Source organism: Nicotiana tabacum, chromosome 11 (assembly GCF_000715075.1).
Source record: "Nicotiana tabacum cultivar K326 chromosome 11, ASM71507v2, whole genome shotgun sequence".
Classification (NCBI taxonomy): Eukaryota; Viridiplantae; Streptophyta; class Magnoliopsida; order Solanales; family Solanaceae; genus Nicotiana; species Nicotiana tabacum.
The window spans coordinates 128,743,841-128,760,142 of NC_134090.1; the positions used below are offsets into that span (position 1 = coordinate 128,743,841).

Below are 16,302 nucleotides of genomic sequence, written 5' to 3' on the forward strand. Positions count from 1 at the left end.
ATGGTCTTAGCTCCTTAATTTACTTCATATACTCAGATTGCACAAATTCAATGATCTCGTCTCACCCAGTACGAACTGCTCAGGCAATAAGCCACCCCAGACATAATCAAAAGTCGCATATGATGCCTCAATATGCCAATAAGCTACCAATTCGAACGCGGTACAAAAGGAAAACAAACTCTGGAAGGAATTACCAATCTCACACACTAATACACACTTTCCTTAGAAAACAGGAAGCAAGGCATACAAAATAGCATATAGAAAACTATACTCAACATCACACTGTTGCGGCGTGCAACCCGATCCAGATAACATACCCATGGCGGCGTGCCACCCGATCCACACATAGATCTCACATAAGGAGATGCACATCGAGCCAAATTTGCTCATTACAACAAAATACCGAGTATCGGTCGTAAGCATGCTAAGTGCATAATAATATCTCTGAGGGACATATAGCGTTATAAGCTACAAAACTCAAGCACAACTGAGGTGCGATGTACAATTTGAATTTCAAGAGCCAAGATGCTCATATAACGTCATTCCTACACAGATTCTCAACACATAGCAATTTCTCAAGTCGTCTCACAACTCACACGACGCAATGTATCACTACGCGAAATATCTGACAATGAAACATCAACCTAACTACTCCTCCATGAGGACCGCGTTACTAAAATGCACACATCTGGCCTGATATAGAGCCATTATTCACATTAAATCTATCCATCGACTTCAAGCCGATTCTGATCACACTGAACTAGTCTGATAACCTTTCAAAGGTCCATAATAACTCCCATTTTTCTCATAACACACAAGAACAACCATCACAATCGGGGTAATCCTCCCCAGTTCACAACCCAATATGCCAAGTGCCCTCCAGGCATGAATCTTTAATTTAACGACACCATCACAAACTTCATACTTGGTTTACATCTTTAATCAATCAAGTGATCACATGCCACACTTATATAATCTTCCCGTGGGACACACTCCCACAACCTACCACAACAATATCTGGAGCGTACCTCCAAACCATCGATCGCACTAACGCTGAAGAGCGATCAAGAGTCATTAACCGGGACGCAAAACCCTTTTTACAAAACACCGATCTTAGGTGACGCTGAAGACAATTCCAACTTACCGTAAACATCGAAACTTATCTCCTGCTCATCCGAGCTCATGACATCTTGTCAAAAACTTTCCTTCACTCGTGCCATTCTCGGCCTAATTTCCACAACCAGAACTAATTCACCAGCATGCATCAAATCGGAACTAACATAGTACATAACCGTACAATCCGCTAACCAATAGCAAGCTCCCCAACTTGGCTCGAAGCCATAGATCACAACACATATACTCTATTGCTGCCGTAATACCATGGTGAGATTAAACTCACTCCTTCATAAGCTTGCGGAAACACGAATCATCGGAAATTTTAACTCTTCTGCAATTTTTGCATTCACTCACACAACTGTTAAGCCCACTCTTTAGGCGACAAATTTTTTTACAAAGTCCCAAATTTTTCAAAATTTTCGGCAGAGTTTCCTTTGTAATTGGGCCTATCCACCTGCCAGAGAATCACCAAAACCATCCTAACAACACGTCCACAACTTGACAAAGCATCACAATGTATATCAACAACATTAATCTCAATATTACATGTATTATATTATCAAAATTGATACATGGACATGCGTTGCACCTATTTGAATCATAACACATAGAAAATACCTTTCGATCCTCCATTATTGGGCTATTCAACCGAGTAAGAACATATTCTTTCTTTAATGTTTTCGACCCTCAAGGTGGTCTCCTTGACTCAACGATTTCGTCATAATACATTTACAGAAGCGATCTCAGCTCCCAGACTTATCTAACTAGTATGACAAATAGATTCCCCTCATAAGCCAATTACCCACTAGCTTTACCTTTAGTTAATATTTTTTGTATACCTTCCACTGCCATACACATTACACAATCACTTAATCTTCCTGAGTCTAAACTCATACTGTAACATGAAATTTACTTCACTCCAAATAGGAGACATAAAAAGATTCTTCACGCACCCATAACTTGGGACTACACATCCTATCACAATGGAAATCATACACTCAATAGTTCATCTATCATCCAGTAGACCTTCCTCGTCACTTCCAAGTCATATAGATACATCTCGCAGTACTATCATACTCCTCACGTAGCTATCCAGCCATGATTCCCACTAATAGGGACAATACCGAACATAAAGATTCAAAACACTTGCTCGCACAATCAGCACCTCAGTGCTCAAGCCATAGGCAAGATCCGGCCTCAAGTCCTCCAGACTGGCCTAACATCAAACTCACCGAAATCACGTCTCGCCCTTCTATCGGGGAATTACAAGCCATCAAGGTAAATCGAATACTGAGTGCTCGTTCGCGCATACGAACATGTGGAAGGAATCGTAAGAGTTACTTTTCAAGCTGAATCAAGGACGCATGATAAGAATTCAAGAATGTGAAGTTTTCCTAAAGGTTCTGCAGCCTCTCGAGGATAAATACAGACGTCTCCGTGCCGATCCGCGAGACTCTACTAAACCGGCTCAGGACTTGCGAGACCAATTAACCTAGGCTCTGATACCAACTTGTCACGACCCAATTCCCGAACCTGGTCGTGATGGCGCCTCTCATGAAGACAAGGCCAGCCATTCAACCCAATTCATCCTTTTAAGACAATTAATTAACACAATTATAGTATAAACATGGTTTAATAATATCCAGTAGCGGAAAGTATAGATAAAATACTGAAATCCAACCCAACTCAGCCCTAACCGGGGTGTCACAAGTCATGAGCTACTACAAAGTTTACTAAAAATCTACAAAGTATGGAATTAGGAACAAAGTCTGAAGATATCACAAATAACAGAAGATAAGGGAGAAAACGGGTCTGCGAATGCCATGCAGCTACCTCGATAACTCCGATGAAAACTGAACAGCAGAAAACTCGCTCTATGCCTCAGGAATACCTGTACCTGCACACATGATGCAGGGAGTAATGTGAGTACTCCGACCCAGTGAGTAATAAATATAAATAATGACTGAAGGTAAAAAAACACGTTAAGGCACACAACATTCTATACAGAAGCAGTGAAATCATTTAAAATAACAATTCAGTGAAACATCATGTGAAATTTCTTTTAAACCAGTAAAACAGGTAATTTGGCAGTAAAATGACGAGTAGAAATCTGCCCCTCGGCTCAATATCAAAACAAGTAGAAATGCCCCTCGGGCTCAGTATCAAAATAATAACTAGAAATCTGCCCCTCGAGCTCAGAATCAAAATAATAAGTAGAAATCTGCCCCTCGGGCTCAGTATCAAAATAAAAATTAGAAATCTGCCCCTCGGGCTCAGTATCAAAATAATAAGTAGAAATCTGCCTCTCAGACTCAGTATCTCAGAACAGTATCAGCCCCTCAGGCTCAGAACAGTATAAAGCAACCAGTCAATGAAATAAGAGCACATAATTATTATGGCAGATAATGCAGATAAATAATAAATGCACGAGTGCAATGCAATGCATATGACGGTACCCTATGGTACCCACTGCGGCGTGCAGCCCGAGCCATCCATATTTATTTATCGTCGACGACGCTCACTGGGGGTGTGTACAGACTCCGGAGGGGCTCCTACAGCCCAAGCGCAATATCAAGCCATCTCGTGACATTAAATCTAGGCCCTCGGCCTCATATCAATCTCAGTATAATCACCCAGGCTCTCAGCCTCAATATCAATGTAATCAACCAGGCTCTCGGCCTCAATATCAATGTAATCAACCAGGCTCTCGGCCTCAATATCAATATAACACTGCTGCAGCGCGCAACCCGATCCATGCTCAGTTCAGAAATCATCATAAGCCCCTTGGGCATTTGTAAAACAGTAGTTCTCAGCCCGAAATATCATTTAGAAATATCATTTAAGTTTTCAAATCTTAGAAAGATGGCTGAGTTTGCAAAAAAGTATTTAAAACCTTGGACTGAGGTCAAATGATATGCAAAATATGCGAAAGCAGTGATATCAATCCCTAAAGGATTCAAATAATTGGCAAGAAGCCTACAATTGGAAACATGACTGAGGATATAAATTCTTTAACAAAATAAGTGAGGAAAACCAGTTAAAAGTCCCCTAAGGGTTCTACAGGGCGGCACAAGGCCCCAAGCATGGCAACAAGCCCAATTCACAATAATAAAGTATACGTCTCAACCAAAAATGTAGTAAAATATCTCTCGGGACGGAACAAGTCACAATCCCCAACGGTGCTCTACCCCACGCCCGTTATCCGGCGTGCAAGTCACCTCAATATAGCGTTACGATATGAAATTCCGGAGTTTCAAACCCTCAGAACAACATTTACATCTATTACTCACCTCTAGCCGGTTAAATACTACTCCGCGATGCCCTTTCCTTTTGTATCGACCTCCTCGCGCGTCGAATCTGGCCAAAACCACAACGAATACATCACAATAGGCTAAGGGAATATAACCCAATCGAAAGACTCGAAAAATATCAAAAATCACGAAATTTGCAAAACCCGAGCTTCGGGCCCACGTCTTGAAATCCAGAAATTTTTACATCAAAATGTTCCTTATCTTGCCACGAGTCTATACATACCAAATTCACAAGAATCGGAGTCCATTTGACCCTTCAAATCCCAAATTTAGAATTTCAATCTCAAACCCTAATTTCTTATAATTTGGCTATGTTTTCATGGATTTCTAGGTTGATTCTTCAATAAAATCATGTATTTAACTCATAAAACTTACCTCCAATCGATCTTAGTTGAAACTCCCTTCAATCCCCGGATACTGTTACGGGGTACTGTTCACGGCACTATTCACGGATACTGTTGTGGGGTACTGTTCATGGCACTATTTACCGATACTGTTACGGGGCACTGTTCATAACTACTGTTCACAGTGCTGTAAAAAAAAGCAACAACTTTATTTTTTTCGTGCCTAAATCGATCCGTTAACCTTCCGAAATACACCCGAGGCCCCCGAGACCTCAACTAAAAGCACCAACATGTCTTAAAACATTATCCAAACTTGCTCCAATCGTCAAATTACCTCAACTAACGCCAAAATCATCAAATTATATCGAATTCAGGCCTAAGTTCTTTTAAAACTTCTAAAACACACATTCGATCAAAAACCCGACCAAACGATGTCCGATGACTTGAAATTTTGCACACATATCCCAAATGACACAATGAAGCTACAACAACTCTCGAAATTTCATTCCGATACCCGGATCAAAATCTCACCTATCAACCGGAATTCGCCAAAATACTAACTTCGCCAATTCAAATCTAATTCAACACCGGACCTCCAAAATTACTTCCGGTCCTACTCGTAAGTCACAAATCACCTCCCGGAACTAACCGAACCGTCGAAATTCACATCCGAGCCCTCTAACTCATAAGTCAACGTCCGGTTGACTTTTCCAACTTAAACCTTCTTAAAAGAGACTAAATGTCTCATTTCTTATCAAAATCGCTCCAAATAAATTCTAATGCACCCAATACCGATAATGAAACATGAGGAAGAAGAAAATGGGACGAACGAGACAGTAACTCATGAGACGACGGGTCGGGTTGTCACAAAGAGTGTCTTCAAAAATCGCCTCTTATGTTTTAGTGTTTTGAAAAATGAGAAATGGCTGAAAAGTCTTGTTTAAATATACCCCTCTCAGACCCTCACTGTTGACCGCATAAAAAGGACCGCGGCTGCGGAGCTCCACCGCGGACCGCAAAATATCGAGCGCGGATGCGAAGACATGGCCTTGCCCACCACTGACCGCAAAAATCCCACCGCGAATCGCGAGCCCTAGTTCAGAGACCTGCAACTTCTCTAAACCTGCAACAGTTATTTTCTAAGTCTAAATTCACTCCGTGACCTATCCAAAACTCACCCGAGCCCTCGGGTCTCCAAACTAATCATGCACGCAAGTCTAAAAAATTCTCTATGGACTTGCTCGAGCGATCAAATCATCAAAATAACATCAACAACACGGATTCAACCTCAATTTCATAAAATTAATCAAGAACATTGAAAATTTCCTTTCCTCAACTATAGGTTCGTTTCATACCAAACCACTTCCGACTCTTACCAAATTGCATAGATTCAACTTAATTAATATTTCAAATATGTACCGGGCTTTAGAACCAAGATACGGGCCCGATACCTCAATAACATGCATCATTTCATTTCGAAAAGCCTTTATATTTTCCAGTAATAATTTTCTTTAAAAATTCTTTTCTCGGACTTGGACCTCGGAATTCGATTCCGAGCTTACGCCCAAGTCCCATATTTTACTACGGATCTTACGGGACCGTCGAATTACGGGTCCGGGTCCGTTTACCAAGAGTGTTGACCAACGACAACTTTAACTAATTTTAAATGACAATTTCATAAATTTTCTTATATTTCACATAAAAGCTTTCCGAAAATGCGCCCGGACTGCACACGCAATACAAGGTGAGACAAAAAGAGGTTTTCAAGGCCTCAAAATGCAGAATTTACTTTTAAAATAAGTAATGACTTTTTGGGTCATCACAAAAGGTCTTGCCTAGCTTTGTTGAGGAATTTTTCCTAAACATGATATTGTTTGCTACATCCATGGGTAATGCACATGCGAGGTGACTTTAACAACCCGACCAGTTGTTTGTCTTTCTAGAATCTCGTTCCCATATTTAAGACTTCCTATAAGTGCATTTCCCGTTTTATGACCTGTGGGGTAGGTTGGTTTGGTTTTGGAAGGGCTTGGTTGAAGTCGTAACACTTAGTTCCATAATAGTGACATGAGGTGGCCAAGTTTGAATTAAGTTAATATTTTGAGTAAATAACCTCAGAATTGGGATTTGAAGGCCCCAATATATTCATATGGGGAATTTGGACTTGGGCGTATGTTCGAATTGAGCTTCGGGTGAACTGGAAGTATTTTAGCACTTATCATTAGAAGTTGGCATTTTGAAGGTTTTAGAGTTTTGTAAGTAAGACGTGAGGTGGACTTTGGTATTATCGGATTCCATTTGGCATTCCAAGCTTGGGAGTAGATTCGTTTTTCCATATAGGACTTGTGTGTAAAATTGTATTTCATTCCGAGTTGTTTAAGTATGATTCGTCACGTTCGGAGTTAATTGAAAGAAGTTTGAAGTTTAGAAGTTGATTGACTTGGTTTTGGGGTGTGATTCTTGGTTGTGATATTATTTTATGTGTTCCGAGACCTCTAGTTGTCCAGATTCTGTTTATGTACTTGTTAGTATTATTAGACAAGGTCCCGGGTGGCTCGGGTGAGTGTCGGACCACCCGGAGCAAGGTTGAAGTTGTCAGATTTTGCTGATCTGGTGTGTATCGCGATTGCGGAGAAGGCATCATGATTGCGAAGTGCTGTATGGAGCTTAGGAAGAGTTTTTCTTTGCGAAATCACATGGGGTATCGTGATCGCGGATGGTGGTTAGGCAGGGCCTCGCATTCACGTTGCTGAGGTCGCAAGTGCGATGAGTTAGTGGCTTGGGCCAGGGAAGGCAGTTTGTCTACGCGATCGAGTTAAGGCAGTCGCAATAACGGAAGATTTGCACAGGCAGGTAGGCATTGGCCTTCGCGAATGTAGAAGTTGGAATCGCGAACGCGGAACGTTGAGGGCAGTGTGCATAGCGAACGCTTTGTGATAATTGCGAGTGCAATGAAATATTTTTGGGTAGGAGGCGGGTTGGTCTTCACTATCGCGAGGCTATTTCTATGATTGTGATGAAGAACACATGGGCAAAAAGTGATATTAATACGGGACTTATGCTCATTTCATCCAATTTTCTCTTAGCTTGGGCAATTTGGCAGCTTTTTGAAGGGGCTTTTTCATCAAGTGTCATAAGTTAAAAGATTCTAACCAATTGTAAGTTAAATAGATGGATTAGGTGTGGATTTTAACATGGAAATTAGTAGAATTTTATTGAAAAGCCTAGAATTTGATAAATATGAGATTTGACCACGAAATTGGTTATGGAATTGGGTATAAATTATATATTTGAGTTTTAATGCCATGGGTAACATTTATCTTCGAAAATTTCCAGAATCTGGAAACGTGTGCCTAGGATTGACTTATGTTGACTTTTCAAGTGGGGTTGGGAATTGACTCTAATAGTTGAATTATGCATTTTTGAGCATACATTGATTGGTTTGTACATCCTTTGACTAGTTTCGAGTTGCTCGGCATTGATTTGAGCTGATTAGTGAGTTGTGAGAGCCAAGTAGTGGACTTTAAAGTAAGGTAAGTCTCTTGCCTAATCTTGTAAGAGAGCATTATAACTGTCGGCATTTAATTTATTGTGTGCTACGTGTTATGGGTGCTATGTATGTACGAGGTGACGGGTGTCTGTACATAGTTAGATCTATGTTTGTGTCCAGGTAGATTTAGACCTTCAACATGCCTTAACTGTACTACTTGAATTACACTTGTTTGTTTGAATACTTGGATTCATAAATGAGATTTAGACTATAATTTACGTATTGACCGAGCCTCTTTACCTTGAAATTTTGCGGGATATGTGATATTTTCTTGTATTTCCATCCTCGTGTTGTATTTATGTGATTAGTAGTTTTGTGTCTTCTTGACCCGTATGTATTTTCGTGGATGGGAAAGTTTTCTCTATTCCTCGGGTATCGGCGGTACGCCTCGGCAGTGCTATGAATGAGCATAATGGATCGGACCGTACGACTTCGACAGAATTCGTGCGTAATATTTAATAGGGTGTCAGAGTACACATGTGTTATTCATTACTTGAAATTTGACATTATCTTAGTTACCCTTGTTTCTTTCGAGGAGGCATATAGTACTTGATAATTTCACAACTATTTTTATATTGAAAATCATGTTATTTATATTTATCTATTTTGTTGTTACTTGTTGGGCTTCATGCATGTCTACGTTTATGTACTTTGTTATTGGACCACTAGTAAGTGTCGATGACCCCTCTTTACGGCTTCTTCGAGGTTAGACTAGATACATATCGGGTATATTTATGTGTTCATACTACACTTCTACATTAATTGTGCAGGTACTAAGGTAGGTACTTCAGGTGGTCACTCAGACACGTAGACGCACCAGCCAGAGACTTAGTGGTGAGCTGCTTTCCATACTTCGATTTTTAGCACCCAGAGTATCCCTCCCCTATGTTTATTTTATTCTGTCTATTTTCATTCGAGAGAATAGTTATAGTAATTTTGTATATTCTACTAGATGCTCATGCACTTGTGATACCGGATGTTGGGAAATTTTAGTAGATATTCATGATTGTACATAATATTTATATTATTACGCTTTATGTTTCTTTCATACTTCATGACTTAGTAGTAATGAAAGTATTTTACCATGGTTTCTAAACTTAATTCCGCTCTATTAAATGAAATTCTTGATTTTAAAAGTGTTATGAACGGATGATTGCGTTGGTGGTTTACTGTTGACTTGCCTAACGATAGTGTTGAGCACCATCATGGCCTATGATAGAAATTGGTCAGTCGCAGCGGCGAGCGTATATACATGTGCAGGGTTATCTATGCTCGGGGTAGATTAGATGCTTCTTTTGCCTTGCTGAACATTGTAATTTTCTTGACTTATATTTCACTTGCTTCTAATATTATATGAGTATAATTATCCATGCTAGAAATTATATTCAGACATAAGGCATCTTAAATGAGCATCATAGGCTAATCTTGAAATTCTTGATATACTTGAATTGATTATAGTCATGTATTATGCCATGAAAACATATCTATATCTGTTATTCTTGTGTTACTTGAGATCCATATGAAAGATCATGATTGGGGCCTTAGGGCGATATTTGGCATGATGGGTATTTCCGTACGGTTGCTATGATATTGGCACAATAGATATTTTCGTGAAGTTTGATATGAAATTAGTACATTAGTTATCTCCATACGGAGTGGATCGGGAGGTTGACATTATGTTATGGTTGTTCATTATTACATACATACACTTGACCTTGATTGATCCTACATGCTTTCATATATTGTTTATTATTATCACATCTATGTTTCCTACTTGATTTGTTACCATTATGTCTCTGCTTTTTACTCGGTTCATTACTGGAAGATAATATGGCGATACTGTTAAAATTGTAGAGTAGCATTAGAAATAAAAACACATTAAAAGACACTACTTCATCAGTTCATCTAAATGTGGAGCAGTGGAGGTATGAATGCTAGCATTGACAATGGAAACGATTCCAAATAAATTAGGAGGATAATGCAAGAAAGAACTAAAATACTGACCCAGCCAGTCAAATGCTATATGATGCTTGTATTCCTTCTAACTTGACCAGCTTCTTGTTCTTGGCTACTTAATTTCAGTTTATATCACCAATTTGTGCCTGTTACTTTACCATGTAATTGGTTGATAGTTAGCTAACTGTGCTTGCACTGCTACTTTACAGGCATACTCTTACCGCAAAGTTCTTCCCATTCTTGAGAAGAACTATCATGTCACATATTTGTCTTCTATCTTGATTATTATCGTAATACTTGTTCCTTCTATCGTATTTGTTATTGTTACGTATATGCCTTCTATCCTGTTTGTTGTTAATACATATATGCCTTTCGACTTGTTTGTTAAGGTTATCCGGTTAGGTTGATGGTTTGGTTGTTATTATTTTGTGCATATATTATGCTGAATGAGGCACACACCGTGCCGTATATTATATTGGATCAGGTTACACACCGTAAAAATATTATGGCCGTATCGGGTTGCTCGCCACAACAGTGTTGTAATTTGTTGAATTAGGTTATTGACATGTGAAACATATAGTTATACATTTGTTATGTAACCTACATGCACAATCTTCATATGCTCTTCAAATATTTTTTTACATATTTATGGTACTTGTTAATGAACAACATCCATATTCTCTATTTGCTCGCTATTGTTGCATCTATATTTTACTATCATGTTTGTTACATGCCTTTATGTGATTCATGCTTTCATTTATCATATGTCTTTACTTGTTACGTATATTTACTTAGTGTATGTTTCTATTTGTCATATGTATTTACTTATCAATACTTAAACTTGTTTCATGTCTTCACCTGTCACATGTCTCTACTTGTTACATGCCTCTACCTGTCACATGCCTACTTGTTACATGCATTTATTTATCACATGCCTATACTTGTTTCATGACTTTAATTTGGTATGCTCTATGCCTTTACTTGTTTCATGCATGACTCTCATATACTATGTTGGATCGTGTGACTGCTTGATTATTCACGTGTTAAAGACTTGATCGAGTCCTTGATGGGATATATGTCTAAGTCTAGCATTAATATATTAGAATGTCTGTCACATCTTCTTTGTGTTCATTTTTCCTTAATGAATTATGTGTATCCGTTCTCTTTTCTATTATGATATTGATTTCTGTCATACTTGGTTACTTGTTGGGCATTACTATATGAGTTGGTATGCTGGATCGGGTGTCCGCTGTAGGATATGTTATGATGGGATCGAGTTGCCGCCAGAGCAGTTTTGTGTTTGGGATCGGATTGGCGCCCCAACATATATGTTATGAATTTGGTGTTTGACTTGTGTCGATCTCCTTCTTTGTGGTTTGGCTGTGTTATTTTTGGATATCGTTTTATACTGTAGACTTGAACTGTTGAGGTGAGTTTGGTTGCTTCATTCGAGAAATGTGGTTATTAGCTCTCTTATTGAATCTATTTATTATTTTTCACATACATTCCTGTTATTACTATTGTTACTTCTTTTGCTATTTCTACACTTATAAACTACATGTATATGAAATGGGTATCTTTTAACTTAAAAATATTGTCGCTACTTCACCGAAGTTAATTAAGATATTTACTTAATACATGGGGTCGGTTGTAGTCATACGATACTTCTTCACCTTGTGTGCAACTATTTGGAGCTAAGCAGCTATGAAGTTCGAGGGCGTGCATTGAAGACTACTGCATTCCAGTCATCTACTATCATTTTGTTTATAATAGTATAGGAATTGTATTTCTATTTATGTAATTTCCAAACAAATGATGTATTTTTCTTCCAACGTTATAAATTCTAAATCTTAGCTGCTAATGACTTGTACTTTCAAATCTTTGGATAGTTTATTGAAATTGTACTCTTATTTCTATATTTATTTTTTGACTTTGATTTGGTTATTGTTAGATGTTAGTTGGCTTACCTAGTAGATTTGGGTTACGTGTCATCACGGCTAGGTGTGATTTTGGGCCGTGATAACTACATCTATACACTTTACATTAATCTTTAGATCACCGCCAATAAATTATTATCTATTACACAGAACTAGAATATATGGAGTACATATTAGAAACCAACACAAAATACACATAAGGGGATACCATTCAACAGAGGAGATCCAAACTAGGATGCAATTTTACGTAGCTCTGATACTATTATTAGTAAATTCAGTAGTATCGACATAAATTTGTGTACCTATAATGTAGCGGAGTAAAAATCACAAGCAACAAATTGCTCCTAAGTTGATTTCGTCTCTCTTGGAAACGGAGATCTATCCATGAATTTAATATTTTTGTTTTATATGTTTTATGAGAGCATCCCAGAAGAAGTTTTTTGTGTCTTGAAGTTATGTAAAAAATATATACATGATTTTCTTTTTTTTTTTTAAAAAAAAAAACAAGAAGTGGTTTTCTTCTAAAAATACCAACTCTCCACTTTTCCATATTTGTCTCCTTTTTTTATTTATTATGCAATAACTTTTTTACAGATAATTTCCTTTATCTCTTTTATATGGGTTGGGTCAGCCGACATAGAGCGGCCTAAAACCAAAACCCAACATCCAATAGCTTGTTATTTCTTTTCTTAATTATCTTCTTAATATAAATCATTGGTATAAGTTGGCTACATTAGGCCCTAAAAGGTGGTGATATTGTTTTATATCGTCTTATTTCAAATAGGAATTTTTACCTCCTATAGCAAAGGTTAACACCTTGTTTATTTTAAATAAATACCATTTAAAAAAATTATATTTTATAGATACCTTTTAAGGTTTATAGCAAAATATTTAATTTTGGTTACCTCCTAGCCCTAAGCCACTAAATGCGCTAATCAGTTATACTATTTTCTTTCTCTCTCTACTTTGATACATCCCATTCTCTTCCCCATCCCATTAAAATTTCCGATCTCCTCCCCCTTCCACCGATTTTCTTTCTATCCCTTCCCACTTTCCCCTCCTTTTACACCAGTGTTACCATACACAACAGATTTAATGGGAGGAACCATTCCAACAATAAAAGGCAACAATTTAACAAATGTTGGAGGCTGGAGAACATGGCGAACTGGAGTTTGTTCAGCGACAATTCTCATTCTTCTAACCATCCGGGGCTCCGCTAAACATCTAATAGATTTTGGACTCCTCGGAGCTGGCGCCTCCTCCAAAGACTGAGTGACATCAAGTCCAACGAGGAGATGGCGGCGGTCGTGGAAAGAGGATTCGGTTTCGGAGATCCACTGAGCGATGATTTCTTTCTTTCGAGATGAAGAAGAACATTTCTTTTAATATATTTCAATGTAATTTCAACGTATTACACTGTATTTTCATGATTTTCATTGTATTCATTGTCTTTTTTTCCATTGTAATTCAATGTATCTCACTGTATTCCATGTATTTTATTGTATTCTCTAACTTTTTTTTCCATTGTATTTTAATGTATTCCATTGTATTCTATGTATTTTATCGTATTCACTGTCTCGCTATATGCCATGAATGTATTCATAAGTTTTTTTTAATTAATATAATTTATGTATTCAGATGTATTATATAATTTCTCTAAAGATTGCTATGTTTTTGGGGTATTTTTTGGTTGAGAATCTTTTTTTATAACTGAAAATACAAATTTTGTGTATTATAATTGAGTTTGTTGAGTTATATTATGAGTCTATTATGTTAATTGATTCACTTTCCATTTTAAAAACAGTGTAATCCCCTATTTCACGCCGTGAATACAGTCGAATACAATAATCTGTCCAGTTGTAATCCCATGTTTCACTCCATGAATACAGTCGAATACACTCGAATACAACAACTGATTAGCTGGACTTCCCTGATTCACGCCTATTTTTGCTACTGTATTCATGAATACAATAGCTTAAATACATCAAATACATCTTATAACCACATAAAATGTATATATAATCTGTAATATAGTAAATGGTATCTATAGATGACTAATTACTACTAAAAGATAGTGCTTTATAAAAATTTCTATTTCAAATAAACTAATACCAAATTGACCTTTCCAACAACAAATTTGAACCGTTTATGTGTATATATAAATGGGCACAATGATTTGGATATTGAGAACTCAAAAATTTGTCATTAAAATGACAAATAACTCTCCAAATTGTAAAAAAAACGTATAGCAGTAGTAGGAACAGTCCTCCCTCTTGACTAAACCAATAGTCAAATTAATCTTTTTTAACATATAAAAATCTTTAAACTTTTTAAGTTCTTGTTTTGTTTTTCCTTTTTTTGTTGTTGTTTGGGGGTGGGGTGGGGTGGGGTGGGGGGGTTGTAAACCATTTAGCCATATGGTCCGACTCCACCACTACGATGCTTTTTAATAATTTTTATTCTTGTAATTTAATCTACATGAAAGTGGAGAATCTAAATGGCGGCAATGACAAGTTTGTCTGCTCCTAACTCAACCAATTTTCCTCTGTTTGTCTAATATTGTACTTGTTCCTACTTTTATCTTCCTTTTATGGGACTTAGGGTTCTGAACATTCTAGACATGTTAATGGCAGACAAACATCCCCTATTTTCATACTTCTATTCTTCGTTTTTTATCACCTCATTTATAAAATACGATGTACTCCACCCGTTCATGTTTTCAACTCCTTCCCTCTCAATTTATTGGACTCAATAAGGAATTTGAGAACAAAAAAAGGAAAGACTTTTGACACTTCTGTTCTTAAAAATTTAAATGCTAAATTTTTTTGTGAGGTATTCAACTTGTGTAGTTATAAGGTTTCTCATTAAAGGTAAAATAAATAAAAATAATTTTTATTTTAAATATAAAAATGTATCATTCTTTTTTAAACAAACTAATAAGAAAAATATATTATATAAATTGAAATACGAAATATCTTTTAAAGTATTCGTACTCCTCTAAGAAAAATGACATTTTATAACCTTAATTATGTGAATATTTATCTAAATTACTATCTTCTCTCCCTAATTATCACTCAATAAATACTTCACGAATTAAAATAGTGCCAAGGATAAATCTAAAGAAATAACTTCTTTTTATTTTAAAACTTTATATAGTTTGAAACAAATTTTGGTTTGTATCTGAGGTTATTCTCTTTGAACTTGAAACGTTACAGTTCAAGTTGTTTTTCATTTTTTGATTGAATTATGTGATAACTCAAATAATTCAAATTTGTGTTACGTAAAATCTATTAAAGAAGGAGAGATGTTCCTTACTAGAAGCTTGCCCTTTTCTAGAACTCAAACCCAAGATCACCTTTTATTAAAAACGCATATATCCCATTCATCTAATCACACTCCTTGATTATTGAAGTTTGAGTTATTTCTCTTTAAATATTATTGGACTCCTCTTTTGAAGACGTTGCTATAATTACTTTTTTTTTCATTTTACTCCTTATTGCGTTTTCAATTTTCAAATCATAACTAGGGGCCATTTTTATATGTCTAGAATGCAAGAAAAGTTAATCATGAAATTTGAAAATATATACTTTATTAGTTGTTACATATTTCTTGTTATATGTTTTTACTTTTAATTGTTTGTCTTCTGAAATTATATGGCTGTACATTTTCTGAAAAGTTAGTAAAATCTTATTTCTGCTAATTAATAGTTGTTTACTTAACTATATATCCATAGTGCAAGCCCAAAGTATCTTCAAAGTTTCGAATATCTCTAAAATTTCTTATAAATATTGATTTAGACGAACTTAAACTTGAGTTTCATAGTGCTGATTGGGTTATAATAAGTGGTTTATTTATTTTAGAAAATTAATTTGTTTTGCAAAACTACGTTTTCTTCATTCCATGAAATGGAACCCGTACTTAAACTCAGACTTCAGAAAAATTTTGATTTTCAAAAACAATTTAATCCAGCTACTATTTTTTTTTTAATAAACAACTTAATTGAAACGCAATGCAAAATCTAATCCAGACAGACGTACAGTTGAAAATATTCTCCAAACACATTTTTTCACCAACATTTTCAAAATCAA

General features: G+C 36.5%; 1 long non-coding RNA gene across 2 annotated transcripts in view; it reads left to right on the forward strand.

Moving 5' to 3' along the window:
* LOC142166368 (uncharacterized) overlaps positions 1 to 12,109 on the forward strand; it is a 43,182-nt gene extending 31,073 nt beyond the window's left edge. Inside the window, exons 4-5 of one of the 2 annotated variants that reach the window (XR_012696740.1) lie at positions 9,092 to 9,155; positions 11,932 to 12,109. This is a non-coding gene — a long non-coding RNA (uncharacterized LOC142166368). The other variant, XR_012696739.1, reaches the window with a different exon arrangement.
* The last annotated feature ends 4,193 nt before the right edge of the window (positions 12,110 to 16,302 follow it).